We start from the raw sequence: 17685 nt of genomic DNA, 5'->3' as shown, positions 1-17685 counted from the left end.
AGACAGGCCGACAACAGAGACTGTGATATAATAAAACATTCTGAAAGTATTTGGTCTGAGAAATGTTCTTCTGACAGGAAAGTGCATTTTTCTGAGGTAAATTTTAACTAAAATCAAGATATAATAATGCTTTTTACAATGTTAGAAAGAAATACAGTATAATAAAACATTCTAAAAGGATCTGGCGTGAGAGGACTGATTCTGACAAGAAAATGCATTTTTTTGATCATTTATTTCTTAAATGAATGTACCTTAATGTAACCTTCATGAATTAATTTAACTTGACTTAAAAGGGAAACTCCTCTTAAAGCAAATCCTGTCAGAATATACTTGGTGTAATAACTAACGTTATGGTATAATGAAGTGTATTCTGACAGGATTTGATTTGAGAGGATTGTTTCTGAAAGGGACTTTGCTGTGTATCAGAAAACAGTGCATTAAGTTAGACAAATAATACCCTAAAGATGTCTGCAGACCCCATAGCTGCCCTAATTTATCATTGCACAATTCCTAAATGACAGAGGGGACAAATCATAATTAGTATATTAGCACATACAATGTCAATATATTAAATAATTTAATTGAATTTTGCAAACTATCCATTGAATCATACCTTTTCATTTATCTCATGTAAATCTGTTTTATTTTTGCTTCATTTGCTATCTTCAGAAAAAAAAAAAAAAAAACTAACTTCTTTCATGTTTTTTCTCGTCAGAATGGCATCTCCATATAGCCGCCCCAGTCCCATCAGGGTCAAATGTGTCATGAACCATCGACATGTAAAAACCCTAAACTTCCAGGTCGTGAATGAAGAAATAAGGCTTGGGAATCAAAATATCACCTACCTTAGTGCACTGTCCACTGGTGGTAAAGTGTACATCACACAGTCCTCTTCGGACAGTGCAGCCTTTGAAGAGGGTGTGACGTACTACGTCAAAAACTACACCTTGTCCTCAAGGTATGGCCAGGAACGTCTGTTCATGGGGCCGAACACGACGACATACAAAACTGCTCCCCTCACAGACGTTTGACGCCGAGAAGATGGCCAGAGACGCGAGAACAGTCGAACATGTAAGTGACTTAAACTGAATTATCAAAAACTGCCCAAAACATTTTTTATTTATATTTAACAACTGATATTTTCATTTAAAATACCTTTATAGTTGCAGTTTCCCAGGATGACTACTGTGAGGGACACAGAAGTCCCCATCTTGGATCTGGGGATCAAAAGCGGCTCCAGGATCCTTGAGGTGTCCTGACCAAGCTGCAACTTAATGATAAAATTAATATCGGTCACCTCAGAGCAAACGCCAAGGCCGAAAAGTTTAACTCAACGGTCTATACAACTGTGGAGGTATGCAACATACACAGTGCAGGCAAACTCTGGCCCTCTGTCATGAAGCATAATCAAATATGCCTGTCTGTAATCTTAAAATGCAGAAGACTTTGGCAAGATTTTTCAGGGTGTTTGTCATTTTTGCTGCATATAAAAATGTTTTCTCCTAAATTATCGTGAAGTCACTATTTCATAAAATCAATAACATGCCCAAGGCTGCATTGTGCGTAGCACCAATCTTTAGCCATGACAATATTCAAAATATAGCACAGCCCTTCTTAGATTAATGTGTAAAAGAACTATTATAACAACAAAAAGCTAAATCATTAAAGATTCATCATCACTAAATTAGTTTTTTTACCTTTTTCTTTTGCAATTTCCAAAGTTTTGGAGCAAGGACCAGTGGTGGAGGACATAGTAGTCATCGGCTTGTCCGAAGCCAATGGTAAGGTGTCCTTACTCGCTGAGGACTTCAGCGAGTACACAGCATGCCCCGAGCTCCTTGAAGGAAGTGCAGACGAGCTCCTGTGTCAGCTTCCACTTCATCTGGAAGTTGTAGACGATCGCAAGAAAATAAAAAAAATAAATTATATTGATCAACTGAGTTCCCAGTGAAATAGTTAGTTAGTTTTTTAAAATTCTGTTATTGTTTGCTGTTCAATTTTGTTTTATAAATTATTTGTTTCGCACACACACCTAAGACATTCCCTCTGTTCCTCACGATTTCTTTATTTTTGCAATTTGATCATTTATTGTTTTGTTGCTGATTATTTAATTGTAATAAAGTATATATATTATTACAGAACCATTGAAAGTGTGTTTGTGTGCAGTTGGATAATTGGCAATTGATGTCCAGGGTTCCAGACTAACATTTGAGAGCAGTGGCAGCAGGAGCAGATTTGGTAGTGCTGGGGAAGTGGTGTGTGGGATTATTAAAAATATCTTTTAAATCATAAAACCATTAAATTACTATTGTTTTGCATTAATAAGGCAGTTGCATATTTATTTTTATAAAAATAAATTCTTTATTATAATATCTTAACAAATACATCATAATTGTGTATGTGTGTTAATACAGTAATTTATTACATACAATTAATTTAGTTATGTAACAGTTACATCATAACAGTTATTGTAAATTTTTATAATACCTATATAAAGAATGTCTGTGTATATATATATGTATATATATATAATACACACATTTTTATGTCGTATTTCTTAACTTAAAATTATCTCTAAATAAATAAAGCAAAGCGCTGGTGACACCTGCTGGTCAAAAACAGGAATGTGCCATTTAACAGCCTTAATTAGGCTGTGATAATGACCGACACATTTTCCCGGGCAAATTTTTAGACATGTTGTCCTTTCTGTCAAACAGTTAAACTGAACCAAATCTAAAACGTTTACAAAATATATACAAATTATTAATTCATTAATTCATTCATTATTTATTAAATAAAAAACGCAATTCACTACAGAGTACTGGCTTCAATATTAGAAAAAGAAATAATTATAATTATTGTCCATTATTGCTCATGGTATGCAATAATGAAACAAATTAATACATCAATCATGTTAAGTTCCTTCTTGTAAGCATGCACAGTATAATCACATATGGATTAACCAGTGGCGGCTGGTGAAAATTTTTCCTGGTGGGGCTGATGTGACAAAATATTTCTTTGCTTAGTCCAATATAAGAATTAAAATCAACAGTCAGACGATAATTACAATTAACAGTAATGATTTAATCTCCTCCTCAAAATCACCAGTTTCACATATAAAGTAAATGAACAAATTTCCATTGTATAATACGCCATGCATGCTTAAGAGAGTATCAAATACAATAATCAACATCAAAGGGTATGATCAGCTGGATCACCTTTCAAGCAAAGTTGCATCTAAAAGTGGTTCACACAAAGGAAAACAGTTTTAAAAATGCAATTTAACACAACAGTCTAAAACGGGTATATTAATAAGGATCTCACCGAATTTGGTGGAAACTGCTCTTCGCTCGTTAAGTTCGCCATCATTACTCTGATTGACCGCGCCTCAAAAGAAAAAAAAAACTTAAATCTCGCGGTATTTTCTGCGGCTTGGGGCAGAATTTCCAGCGCCCCAAGACCATAAAATTCTGAGAAAGTGATTGGCCGCATATTTATTAATTTACCCTAGCAACAGTACATGATGGGCTATTTGGCTGCACTCAGGGGCGCTTTTTCTCAGCGCCCCATGACAGAAACGATACAAGTCTGTCTGTGGAAATTCACTGGTGAATGAATGTCACTAGGTGGGAAATGTTGTATATGTTATTCATATTGCATGTAGGCACATACTGGTGGGTAAACCAAATTTAAAAACTTAATTTGTAAAAATATATTTTACATTTTTAGCCCCTCTTATCAGGGAGGGCGGTGCCCCAGCGCCCCCTATGGACCGGCCGCCACTGGGATTAACGTTAGTTAATTGCTTCTTACGCATTACACAACCAAGACACTTTTATACTTGAAAACCAAAACAGTTATTAAATTAATATCTTACTTACATCGTATCTGCTCTTCTTAGCGAAACAATTCAGAGCTTTCACTCCATATTTTCAGTACCCACTGAGCACAAGGTGTGATCGCAGCAAAAAATCCCGCGAATTGAGATGATTCTGGGAATGTTCGACTTGAAGCGTTGTTGCGCAGACAAATTGTTGATGAAGTACCGCGAGACTGAGAGATTTGAAAACATTAGGAGATACCTGCTCTTGTTGCTCTCGCGATACTTTGTAGTGCTATTCGGTTCTTCAACGAATGGTTCTAACGAGTCTATTCAAAAATGGAACTGAAGCAAACTTTAGTTCCTAGTTGATGACGCAAGACGCACAGCTGAAGAAGCATGTCCAACTCAGAAAGAACCAAATGAGTCAATTCAACCAACTATATAGTGCAGTATATTTACTTACTATGATTATGATTACTGTTATAAATTTAAATTCCATTAAAACCTACAAAGACCTTTCTGATGAGAGAGGTACTTCAATTTTACTACAGTCTATTGTGCATTTTTTTCAAGTTCATCAATGTGTGTAATGTGCACTGCAGGTGCAAAACATTTTGGATTATTATCCAAGTTGTAGGCTAGTCAATATGGGTGGTATCTGACATTAAGGATCCGCAACTGTAACCACAAACTCCATAGTGAATGAATCTATCGATCTATCAATCTATATGTCTGTAACTGTCTATCTGTCTTTTAAACCTTTTAAACTTAAACTGTTTTTACTTTTTTAACTTCTTAAACTATTTTAAACTTTTAAACTTCTATCTCCGGCTTTCTCAAGCCAACTTAAAGTTTGTCTAAACAAACTTTTTTATCTAGTTAAGTTTTAAATTTGTACTGTAATTTTAGTACTGTGATAAATTCGTTTAATGTTTTACTTGTATTTTATAAGGTTTTCGTTGGCGGTGGTAGAGCTCAACGGGGGTGCTGGGATGTGAAAATGTAATTTGTTAAAATGTTTTTATTATTTATTAAAGCACATTATGATGTTCATAACAGCCTACTGCATTTAATTCTTATAATAACGCAAAAACACATCGACATCTGCTGACGCAGTGGCACGGCCTGACAATGTTTTAATTTTTATGGTAATTAATTTTTGTTTTTTTCAGTTAATAAATCTACTACAAATTTAAAGAACACAAAATTTAAGATAACGAAAAACATACATGTGTAGCTTTTATAATTACACATGATAAAATCTAAAGGCTTACTGTGTTAACATTTACTTTGCTTAAATTCGATCCTAATAAGATTTTATTTAATTTAAATTCTACATTTGTACTGTAATTTTAATACTGTGATTATGAATTCGTTTAACTACAATGTTTCTCTTGATTTTATCTGCTACTTTGTGCAGCTCTAACGGAGCGCGGCTCATTAATTCTTGAGAGAATGAACTGATGCCCGAGGCGTCAGTCTATAGTTATATAGCGCCACTCAGCGGTAGAAGCCAGCTGTGAGGCGTGACGGTAAAACCAGAATACCGCATGAGTAACATCTGTAAATGTCTCATAACTCCAGAATGTTTTCAATATTCTATAAAATATAAAACCAGTGAGGCTTGAACAGTATTAGTGCCAAACATTGTTACCTGCTTCAAATACATTCCAACTGAAGACTCATTATGGGAGACCCTTTATCTCTCAGGTGTGAATCACTAAATATTCACGGCCATTGTCACTCCCTCGAATACAGCATGTCTTGCATAAGTAAACTCAATATATTTCTTGTTTTTTATATTTATATTAATTGTTTTCTGTGAATGAGTGAGCAGAATGATTTTCCCATCATTTTATAGTAAAACTCTAGTCTACCACATCCAATTCTCTTTTCTCGTAAACAAATATTCTGTTTAAGTTTTATGGCTTAGTTTCAGTGGCTTAATGTTTTTCATTTCATGAGAACCTCTATTTACGCTGTAGGTGACAGTGGTGGTTTTGTATAATTGAATGTCATTTTACAAGAGGTGCTTCCAGTTAATGTTACGTTTACTAGACAAGTTTACTGTTTATACAGATAAGTGTTAAATTTAAATGATACCTTCATCTGTCTCTTTTCCTCTCTTCGGCCTTCCTTTTTTGTTTGTCTCTGTGAGACAGAAGTGGATGCGGGACTTTCACCTATAAAATATTAAATATCAAGTACTAGTGCTTGATCCTGGGCCAAAACTCATAAGTACAAAAGTAACTTTAAGTGAGCTATATATTTAAGTAACACGTTTTTCCCTGATTTCACAGGCAAGATTTAAGCTTAGTCCTAGACTAAAATGTAAATCTAAGCTAATTCAACTGAAAGCAACTTGCACTGACTAATCTTAAAACATTCCAGTGCCTTTTTGTCTTAAGATGCACACCAGTGGTGTTTTTCCTAAGCATGTTTATAAAAAAATTACTCAAATGTCCTGATTGAACTATGCCCTGACTTATGCTAAACTCTGTCTGTGACCAGCCCTTGGTCTACGGCTGTAGCGATACACTAATCTCACGATACGATACGATACACGATATTCAGCTCACGATACGATATATATCACAATATTTAGCCAACGATACGATTCGATATAATTCGATACGATTCTATATAATTCGATACGCTTACATCATTTTTTGATCGATTTAAAAGAGAGAGTGATTTTGGTGACATCATGTGAGTGTTTCATTTACTTGGATTGAATTAATTGAAATAAACTTAAAAAAACATCAGACAGCTTGCAAAATAAATGCTGGACAAAATTAATCAAAGATGTGTTGAGAAAATTAGTTCCATTTATTGAAACAGTGCAAACTGTAGCTTACACGCCTTCGAAAAGTAAATAAAGTGCAACATTGCAATTTGCAATTAACAATGCAGAGTTAAAGTGCAAGTGGCCTGTTCTGAACAGTTTCTTTGACATCTTTTTAGCTTGACAATGAACATGAGGTAGCCAGTCTAGCTGCCATGTAAGTAAACATAGTAGTTCCATGGCTTCTCCAAAACATCAAATAATTCAAGTCACTAAGAACATTTAACTTAAAACTTAACGGAGTATTTTAAGACCTGTAAGCCTACACAAATGTGAGGTAGCCAGTCTAGCCAGCAGAAAAAATAAACCATGGCAGCCAAACAATAATTCAAGTTGAAAAAAATTTTACCCATCTTAGCAAAGTAGCTTAAGGCCTTAAGTGAACACTAAACAAACTCTCCTCTCCACATAACTGCAGACCAAGTGATCTACATTGTCTTCAGATTTTTGTTCAGGAAAATAATTTGATCCACATGCTCTGGGAGAAGTGCACTTCTCTGAGCAGTGATGATATCTCCGGCGGTGGAAAAGACCCTCTCAGAGGAAACACTAGTGCCAGGGATACAGAGGTACCTTTTAGCTAGTTGTGACAAGAGTGGATACTGACACTGGTGCTCCTTCCAGCAGACCAGTGGATCTTCTTTCACTTTCAGGAGATCTGCCTCCTTGTAGCGGGTCATCTGCTCCTTGGTCTCGTCCTCTTGGGTATTTTTCCTGGTTCGTGCTGCACCACCACCGTATCGTTCCCCAAGAAGGGCAGCCAGTGGACAAGACGGCCTTGGAGTCCTGGGTGGAGGACGCTGACCTTCAAATAAATAAACAATAAAAACAAAAAAAACATTACTTATATTTATATATTACTTTATAGTTAAGCACATTCCATAATTCCTACACAGACATTCAGACAACACAGTGCGCTTCACTGGATAACAATTGGTAATACTACTGACCTTGACTGCTCACTCCTTCCATGAATTGCTCTCCTTCATCCACAGCGTCTTCATCATCTTCTTTAGATGCCATCCCCTCATCATCAGCATGAGCATTTGCTGTGCCCTCTTCATCCACACTCCAAAGTGACTAAGTCAACATGAAATGAAATTCATGAGCTTTTATTGTATAAATCTTTTAATTACTATATTAAATATGCCTTTAAACCTGTTAACATTATAGAATTTAATTATGCTTTTAAAACTATTTAATATTTATCTGTTTTAAAATGATGTAGGATTTGCCTTTTAAACTAGCAGTACCATCACTGCCTTACCATACCTCTGATAGCTGCATGCTCAGTCTTGCAGCCTCTACAATCAGTCCATCATAAACTTCCTGTCTTTCATCTTCAGTCAGGAAGGGAAGACTTTTGAATCTGGGATCCATCGCTGAACATGCATGGAGAGTTGCCTTGAGGTCAATGTACCTCTTCTGAAGATCCCCAGCCATGGCAGCCTTCATCTCTTTTATGACTGCAGATCACCTTCGATCGGTTTCAGTCCGTTGATCAGTGTGTCCTGGAGGGGTGAGACGACTGACAGTGTGGGGGTCTTCTCCTTGGACATGTACTGTGTAGCCTCTTTCATAGGCTTCAAAGCGTTGACTACCTCTTCAGCTGTTGTCACGTCTGACTCAGTCAGTGTGCACAGATCTTTCTCGGTCTTCCTGACTTCACTCGAGAGCAGGGTCGCGCAGATGGCCGGTTGTTGCTCCAGGAATCTTTCCAGCATGTCATGCGCACTATTCCATCTGTAGTTAAATAAAAGAAATATACTTTATTTATATTTTATTTATACACAGCATGGATGCTTTACATAAAAGACTAAACAAATTAAATAATAATGTAATTAATAAATTAATAATTAATAAAAAAACAAACTATTGAAAAGTAACCACACACTAACCTGGTAACTACATCCGTCATGAACTTGTGCTCTGGTAGTCGTAGAAGCCTCTGTTTCTCTTTCAGCATGTGTTTGGCTGTGGTGCTCCGTCTGAATAAACTCACAATGCGTCTCACCCTTCCCAGCAGGCGTGCGACTGCTGTGATTTTGAGGGCACGTTGTGCAGCTAGATTTAGTGTATGAGCATAACATTTGACATGAAGTGTGAATGCTGCCTCCTCAGCTGCGATTGTCATATTTGACGCATTGTCAGTGACGATTACTGGATCCTTTTCTGCGATTCCCCACTCAGCGATGGCCTTTCTCAGATGTTCTGCCAGGTTGTGTCCGGTGTGGCTCTCGGGCATGTCCCTGGTTTGTAAAACATACGTAACGAGCTCCCATTCCTCGTTGATAAAGTGCATCGCGTTCACCATGCGCCTAAAGCCGGGGTTTTCCACCACTGAATACGGTCTCAAATCCTGACAAATAAAGTAGGCAATGGACTCTGTAATTTTCTGCGACCTTGGTGAAGCAGATGGAAACTTGTGGGAACAACCGGCATCGATGTCCAGAGTATTTTGTTTTGGGTCACGCGGCTGCTGCTGCTGCTTTGGGTCCTCCGTAAGCATAAACTTGTCTAGGTGGTGACGTTTTAGGTGTGCTCGTAAATTTGTGGAATATTTAACGTTAGTGCCACATAGCTTACAAACCGTGATGCTTTTATCCAAGTCGTTGCTTTCCTTCCCTTTTTTAAAACCAAAGTGCTCCCACACATCTGCTTTTAAGCAGGCAGGTGCTGGATTTATATTCGCCGCCATTCTCTGAATATAGGTAGACATCTGCGTCTGTGTAAAGTTAGTACGGGTAACTTGCTCTACAGCAACACTAGCGACTGGCTGACCAAATCGCTCTTCCTGCAACGTGAACAGGGGTAAACAACACGGGGGATTTGAATGGGATGCATGTATCAATACTCGCGGCTAAAAAATCAATACTTTATTTGGAAACAAAATATCGATTTATATCGCAGAATCGATAAAATCGTCCAGCCCTACCTTGGTCTATGTGAAATTTCATTTCTATGACACGTTAAACGAGCGAAGATTGCATAGCCCCCCAAAGAAGTAAACAGTGTTCTTTTAATGACTCCAATGGCCAGAGCCACTATTTAAACAGATGTAGGATACAACATCCAACTGCACTAGCAATAAATATACATGGTGCATACATACCGTTTTCTGAAGGACGGAGTATGTCTAGGTTCTTCTCTCTTAGGGTTTCAGTGCCTTGCTCCATTCCAAACAGAAGCTTACTTATTTTGGCAATTTGGAATGTTTTGTCCGTCTGTCTGTAAAAGTCACAGTGAACTGATGTCATGACCCATGAACCTTGCAACTTGCTCTAGCTCTTGTTTAGTAAGGTCCAAGAGTTGGCAGAATGTGGCGAACTGTGTTCTTAATTTTGTTGATCTTAGGAGTTCAGGGTTTTCTGTTTTACTTTCTTTTGCATATTTTTGCAGGCAGTCACATTACGTATGTTACGTATGTTACGTATGTTACGTATGTATCATCACACCAGGTCTTGCAAACAAGGATTTTCAGCTGGTACGCCATGTTCTTCTCTCCTTTGGACCAACAAATTAATTGAGTCCTTCATTCTCTCGGTCAAGAAAACTAGAACTTTTTTTCCTCTTTTGCCCCTGATTTCTATGCGAGTTAGCATCTCGCTCAACTCCTTTTCCAGCGGTGACAAAGTACTATAGATATCCTCATTAATGCCATTTGTGCTCGCTTTCTTGTAGGTATTGAGAGTTAAGCGCGATGCTTCGTTCTCACGACGTTTGTTGAAAATAATAACTTGTGCAAGAACAGTCTCATTTAATGCCTTATATGCTCGTAAATTCACTGTCATTTTTGCTCTTGCTTCATCTTCTACCATCCTGAGATGGTCTCTCGGAGCAATCACATTTTTGGTAAAGTGGATGTCATCTTTATTCCATTTATTTTTCTTGAATGGTTTGGTGAGCGATGATGGAAACACTTCCTCCAGTTTTTTTCCAAAAGTTTAAAAAATTTTTTTGCTTTCTTCTCTAAAAGATCATCACTCATAAGAGCCTGCCCAATCAGGATCTCTACAGCCCCTTTCAAACAGAATCCCATTTTTACTGCTGTTGAAAGTTTTCCATACTCATGCTTGCCTGGACCAAATGGGGTAAGACACTTGGCAACATTAACAACAAACTGAAATCTTCCAGATGCACACAAATCTTCAAGACCTCTGACAGTGTTGTCCATTTCTTTAGCACCCAGCATGAATCGACCAAGCTCCCCCATTCTTTGTGCAATGTACTGGTGCCTCGACCTGACATGACCATGTTTTCTTTATCCTTTCTCTAAAACATTTGTATTGTGTCTGAAATTGCCTTTGTTTTTCAACTGTTCCAAAAGAACCTTTCTTTCTTTGGAACCTAATGGAAAACTAAAGGCATATCCCACATCTTTAATATCCATATGTTTTTTTTCCAAATGTCTGGAGATCTTGGATTGTGCTTTACTGCAGTAGACACAATAATGTTTTTTGTCCCGCTTAAAGCCTTTCCTTTTTGTTGAAGTTTTTATGTTTACAGCTGATTTGCCTTTGGCTCTTTTGTTTATCTGTTGTTTTCTGTTGTGTCTTTTGATGTAAGGGCTTGAAATGAAATTTTGTGAAATTTTACCTTTTTATATTTTGATTGCTATCGTCAGTATGCATTTAAACATGTTCTTTTTCCTTAATTTATATATTGAATATATTTTATTATTTGCACTCATTCACACTAGGCCCTGGTTTTACAGACAGAGGTTAGCCTAATCCAGGACTTGACCTTCAATTATGATATTCAAGTAGCTTTTATAAAATAGTCTAAGAAATAAAGTAACATATTAACAAACTATTTTAAGTTAACCACTTATAGCTTTCCTAAATAAAATTTTATGTTGTTTAGGAGTTTGGTGCTCTACAAAAGAATGAATATATATATCGTGTGTATGTAGTGTGTGTGTGTGTGTGTGTTACACAGGAGTAACTACTCTGGGTTTAAGTAAAACTCCAGGCTTGGAGACTGTCCTCAGACTGTCCTTATTCCACTCTATTCCATCAGTTGTAAGTGTGAATTCATGAAAACAACTGCGCCAGGGTAATCAGATGTTTTGTTTCTTTTTTCTTTCTTTATCCTCAAAGATTTGTGTGTATTATGGTAGGACAGTGGGTAGACAGGAAGTGAAGGCCTTGGACTACGGTTCGGAAGATCCCAGGTTCAAACCCCACAACCACAAAGTTGCCACTGTTGGGCCCTTGAGCAAGGCCCTTAACCCTCAATTGCTCAGATGTGTAATGAGATAAAATGTAAGTCGCTCTGGACAAGAGCGTCTGCCAAATGTAAATGTAGTGTAAAGTAAAACTCGAGTTAGAGCTGTCTAACTTAAAATAACTTGCACTGATAAATATAAAAAATGTCAGTGCCATGTACTTTTTATTAAAGCTACCTATATATTCTAGTTAAACTAAGGCCTAGTCCTGGCTTAGGCTAAGTGGTATCTGTTAAACTGGGCGTAAATACACTAAAAATCAAGCCCTTTTGTACTCTTAAGAAAAATCAAAAAATAATTTTTCAGGACTAATATTTCATTAGTTTATCCGTCTAGTTACGCAAGTAAATGCATATGGATGTGAAATGTATTAAAACACTGATAATGATCTGTAATCCATGTTAATAAATTATACCTTCATTAAAAAAACAACAATTCATACAGACAGATACCATAATATTTAATATAGTGGTACTTCTACACTTAATCTGAAGTCATATTCATCCCATCTGAATCTTGAGCCGACTCCAACACCCCCTTCAGACTTTATTCTTTTGGAAGATTCTTCAAGAGAAGCAAAACAACAAAATATTGTTAATATGAGATATTACATAGTCTGAAGTTAGTAAATAATACAGAAATTAAGAAAAAAGGTCGAAAAATCAGAGGAGAAAGGTGTGTTCGTAGGCAGAAAGAAAAGGCAAGAGTTTAGGATAGTAGGGACTTTAAATGTTGGAAATATGACAGGGAAGACGAGAGTTGATGCAGACAAGGAAGGTGGATATACTGTAGATAGGAAAAGAAATGGAGTAGGAGTTATTTAAAAAGAGGAGCTTGTAGGGAATGTTCTAGAGGTGAAGAGAGTATAGGATAGGGTGATGCAACTCACTGATGACAGATGAGGTTAGACAGGAGTTTCCATGGACAACGATGTTTGCAGATGACATTGTGCTTTGTAGCGAGAGCAGGGAACAGGTGGAGGAAAATCTAGAAATAGAGAGGTACGCTCTGGAAAGCAGAGGAATGAAGGTTAGCCGCAGTAAGACGGTATACATGTGTGTAAATGAGAAGAACCCGTGAGGATGAAGGCAGCAGAGATAAAGAAGGTGCAGGATTTTAAGTACTTACGGTCAATGGTCCAGAGCAACGGAGAGTGTTCAAAGAAGGTGAAGAGGCGGGTACAGGCAGGTTGGAATGGGTGGAGAAAAGTGTCAGGTGTGTTATGTGATAAAAAAAAAAATATCAGCAAGAATGAGAGGAAAGGTGTACAGGACAGTGGTAGGACCAGCGATGCTCTACGGCTTAGAGACAGTGGCACTGATAAGACAGGACAGAGTTGGAGGTAACAGAGATGATGTTGATGTTCTCTTTGGGAGTGACAAGGATGGATAGGATTAAGAATGAGTTTATCAGAGGGACAACCCATGTTAGATGTTTTGGAGATAAAGTCAGAGAGGCCAGATTAAGGTGGTTTGGGCATGTTCAGAGGAGAGATTGTGAATATATCGGTAGAAGGATGCTAAGGTTGGAGCTGCCAGGCAGGAGGTCTAGAGGAAGACCAAAGAGGAGATTTATAAATGCATTGAGAGAGGACATAAAGTTAGTTGTTGTGAGCGAAAAGGAGGCAGAGGATAGGGTTAGATGAAGGCAGATGATTTGCTTTGGCAACACCTGAAAGGGAACAGCCGAAAGACAAAAAAGTCTTTCTATATATATATATATATATATATATATATATATATATATATAAAGTATTGCTATACAAATAAATTTGAGTTGAGGTGTTATGTAAATCAGAGCCACGTGATTGAGGATGTGACTAAAATAGTTAACTTCATCAGGACAGGAGCATTAAATCACAGACCCATTCATAAGTCACTAGAATTTTAAACAGCTTACCTTTTGTTGTGTGACTCGCCAGAGACCTCTACGACCAGCGACACCTGTTCATCTGACCCTTCTATTAAAACAAACTTTTCCTGTAATAGTTCCTGCAGTTAAAAGAAACTATATTAGTGACAGTAAATAAAAATGAAATAACAAGCATACAAATAATCAATGGCACTGTACATTGTGCTCTTATAACAAATGAAAATATTTAACCAAAATTTCCATACTTATCACTTTTCTTTAAACATACTAGAAGTATTATTACCTTTAGCTGGACATGGAAATTAGTTTTGTCCAACTTCATGAGTAGATTTTTTTTCTTACCCTTGATTTGCCTGTAAAAGTAAAAGCTATACTTTAGTAAATGAGTAGTATTAATGGTGCTTGCAAAAATTATCTCACAGGCTTATTATTTTTCTTTTTCTTTTTCCGTACAAAGTTTGGCGCGCAACTAGTCCCTTATTGTTTTCTGTAGACATACGAAAGAGATCAAAATCGTGCAGCCCATTCGAGAATAAGAATTCAGGAATGTGCGCGGGGAGCAATTTACTACTGAAAAAAAATCCCATAGATTTAACTTTGAGACAAACCTTAACACCTTGGAAGCTTGTTTAAATGTGGTAAATTTTATATTTTCTTGCTCTGCGCTAAAATCTGTGTGAGAACACACCACGCAATCGGGTACAAGTTGTACCCATGGCCACAAGAGGTGTGAGGGAGAGGGAGAAGGGAAAGATGTTCCTGAACCTCTGCTGGAGGAAGGTCCGGGTGGTGGTGGACTGATCAACACAAAATGCATGTAATATATCGTTATTATTAAACATATAAAACCGTCGTCTACTAAATTAATCACGAGAGCCTGAATCACTTTCAGTGTAAAGCCGGAGCTTATGAGAGATTTCATTCAGGGTGACAATATAATGTCACTGTGCAGTGCTGTGAAAAAGTATTTGCCCCTTACCTGATTCTTTTCAAAATGCAGTTTTTCAATGATGATTTCATTACTTTTGAGATAAAAGTTTTCTAAACCTGCCTGGTCCTATGTGAAAAAAGTAATTTGCTCCTCTTGCTAAATCATGAATGAAGTCAAATTAACCACATTTTTGGAAAGCCCAGTTAAATTTCACTTGCCAGACCCTGGCCTGATTACAAACATCAGAAACTACACACACACACACACACACACACACAGAGTGATTGATCACAGGTGCTCAATATTCACATGTACATTTTTCTTCACCTTTAGGCCTTGTTCACACAGCGTTAAATTTTTGGATAAACGAACACTTTTAGAATGTCTTAAACGTTTATGTTGTGTTTTGTAGTGGCGCTCGATTGACTTCTACACTGGTGTTCGTTTGTCTCTAACTCCAGCCTTCAGCCCAAACTTTAGTTTGTGTTTTAACCTGTGGAGGCAGTGTTGGGAACTGGATATGAAAGCTCTGTCGTTTTATTTGAGGTGCCTCCTTTTAAATATTTAATAAGACGCACACAATTTATTTTCAATAAAGTTTTATTAAATATATAATAAAGCAGGCAGTATATATAGCATTCATTTATTTATTTTCTTTTTAAAAAAGAGGAAAACTCATCTTTCTAAGAAGTTCGTTAAGTCTGTCTCTTATTTGCTTGTTGTTGCGGGCTGTGGGGTGAAATTTCCTAGCAACAGCATCGGAAATTGCTTGACGCAGTAGTGCTTTTTTTCTTTGAACGGAATCAAACTTTTAAACAAACCAACAGCAAATCGATCTGCCCTTGGTCTGCCATCTAAGCCTGTTGATTCCAGATACATTTGTTTCTCGAGCTCGGTGGTCACGTGATTTAAAGTCACGTCAGGTATGACCACTCCATGTGTGAGAGACCGGCGAACAGGATGATGTGAATGCGAACCGTTTCTTGGTGTTTCAGGCAATCTCAAACAGAATGATGAAACTGCTGAATGTTCTTGTAAGATGTTGGGTAGAGAAGACACTAAATGTTCCAGAACTGGTGAACTGTGAGAGTCTAGTATTGAACCAGTTGCCAGTTGGTGGTTTGCAGGTCGTTGGTGAAGTGTTGAACCCACTGATGCAACATTTTCTGCATCGATCTGCATTCTGGTACGGTCAGTTCGGGGTGTAGAGGCGGCTGGTGGAAAGCCAAAATCGACATTGTCCAAGTGTCTAATGGTTGATGTGGAATGGTCTCCAGCAATGTCGTAGATTAGAGTGCAATTTGCAGACGACTGTTGCGTTGGCATCACTAGAGGAACATCGACCGTAATGTCTGTGGACGTAGACTGATCTACTGTTGGCGGATGTGACGTTATCTTCTCCTTCAAATGTGCTACCAACCAACCCTGGCCTCCAAACTCAGAAGTCTACATGTCATAGCCGATAACTGCTCCTTTGATCTGCTGGTTACAGCGGGGCGCCGACTGCTGATCAGCGTATAGTAACCTGTACAAGCCAAGCTCTTCCCCAAAAAATAGTATAAATGTCTGCAACAATCACTAACCATTAAAATGTTAATTTAATTACACACAAATATATAAATTATATTTTCTTTATACATATTTTCATTTTATATATATATATAAAACAAATTTTCCTCCTCTCAGGTTGCCAAATAAACACACAAACTTCTCTCTGTCGCGATTGTTTTCAATTGCGATTGTTTTCCCGCCTCCTCTCAGGTTGCCAAATAAACACACAAACTTCTCTCTGTCGCGATTGTTTTCAAAGGTGAGGAGCTGTTTAATTTGTTTTTGTTGTTGTTTTACTTACAGCAGTGATCCTCTCAGGTTGCCAAATAAACACACAAACTTCTCTCTGTCGCGATTGTTTTCAATTGCGATTGTTTTCCCGCCTCCTCTCAGGTTGCCAAATAAACACACAAACTTCTCTCTGTCGCGATTGTTTTCAAAGGTGAGGAGCTGTTTAATTTGTTTTTGTTGTTGTTTTACTTACAGCAGTGATCCTGTTAGTATGCGCTCACGTGAGTGTGACTAGGAATGTTCCTTGCTAATTTTTAAATGGTATTAAAAACGGTCTATCCATTAATGTGTGTGTGTGTGTGTGTGCGCGCGCGCACATTTTACACACACACACTCTGCATGCACAAACGAAAACCCTTATCTGTCTGGGTTTAATTTTACATTTTTTTAAGGTAAAGTACAGGTTAATTTGTTTTATTTTTACTTTATATTTTGTATTAATTATATCTATGTATTTATTTTTTTGGGCTGTAGAACGAATAATTTAAGTTTCCATTATTTCCTATGGGAAAATTAAATTTGGTTTACGAGTGTTTTGGAATACGACCCCACTTCCAGAACGAATTAAGCTCGTAATCCGAGGTTCCACTGTATATGGTACTTTTACTACGCTGAAGTACTATTTAAAGCTTTTTTTTATTTTTTATACTTTTACTTACTTACTTACTTACTAACTAGCGAATGCTTTTTTAGGGCTTTAAAACTACGGCAGTATGAATGACAATGGAATATCGCAGAATGTGCGAGTTGATGCCCATGCACCAATCACTGTCCATTAAAATGTTGGATTTGAATTAAAATACCACTTATATATATATTTGTGTTTCATCAAATTCTTCAATCATCATGTTTACCCATGAGTTTACTGCATAAACACCAGGACAAAAGGTCTAGGGACAAAATGGAGAAGTTTCTTTTTTCTTTTTTTTTGACACTGAGTTTAATCATGCAGCACTTTTAGTATTCATAGCAAAAGCAACCCAACAGTGTGATTAAAGTACCCGAAATAACACCGAATTTTGACCCAGCATAAACAACCCAACGATGTGTTTACAGAAACCCAGCAATTTTTTTTGTGTACTACTACAGTACTAACGAATGGCGGAATCGCAGTCAAGGCCCGGGGATTCTGCATGCTGTCGCGT

General features: G+C 37.3%; 1 long non-coding RNA gene across 1 annotated transcript; it reads left to right on the top strand.

Moving 5' to 3' along the window:
• The first annotated feature begins 707 nt into the window (after positions 1 to 707).
• Positions 708 to 2031, top strand: LOC128523707 (uncharacterized). Its single transcript, XR_008360447.1, has 3 exons — positions 708 to 1071; positions 1164 to 1354; positions 1722 to 2031. It is a non-coding gene; the product is annotated as an uncharacterized LOC128523707 (long non-coding RNA).
• The last annotated feature ends 15654 nt before the right edge of the window (positions 2032 to 17685 follow it).

This window comes from Clarias gariepinus, chromosome 5 (assembly GCF_024256425.1).
Source record: "Clarias gariepinus isolate MV-2021 ecotype Netherlands chromosome 5, CGAR_prim_01v2, whole genome shotgun sequence".
NCBI classification, from domain to species: domain Eukaryota; kingdom Metazoa; phylum Chordata; class Actinopteri; order Siluriformes; family Clariidae; genus Clarias; species Clarias gariepinus.
This window is presented reverse-complemented; position numbering and strand designations above follow the sequence as displayed.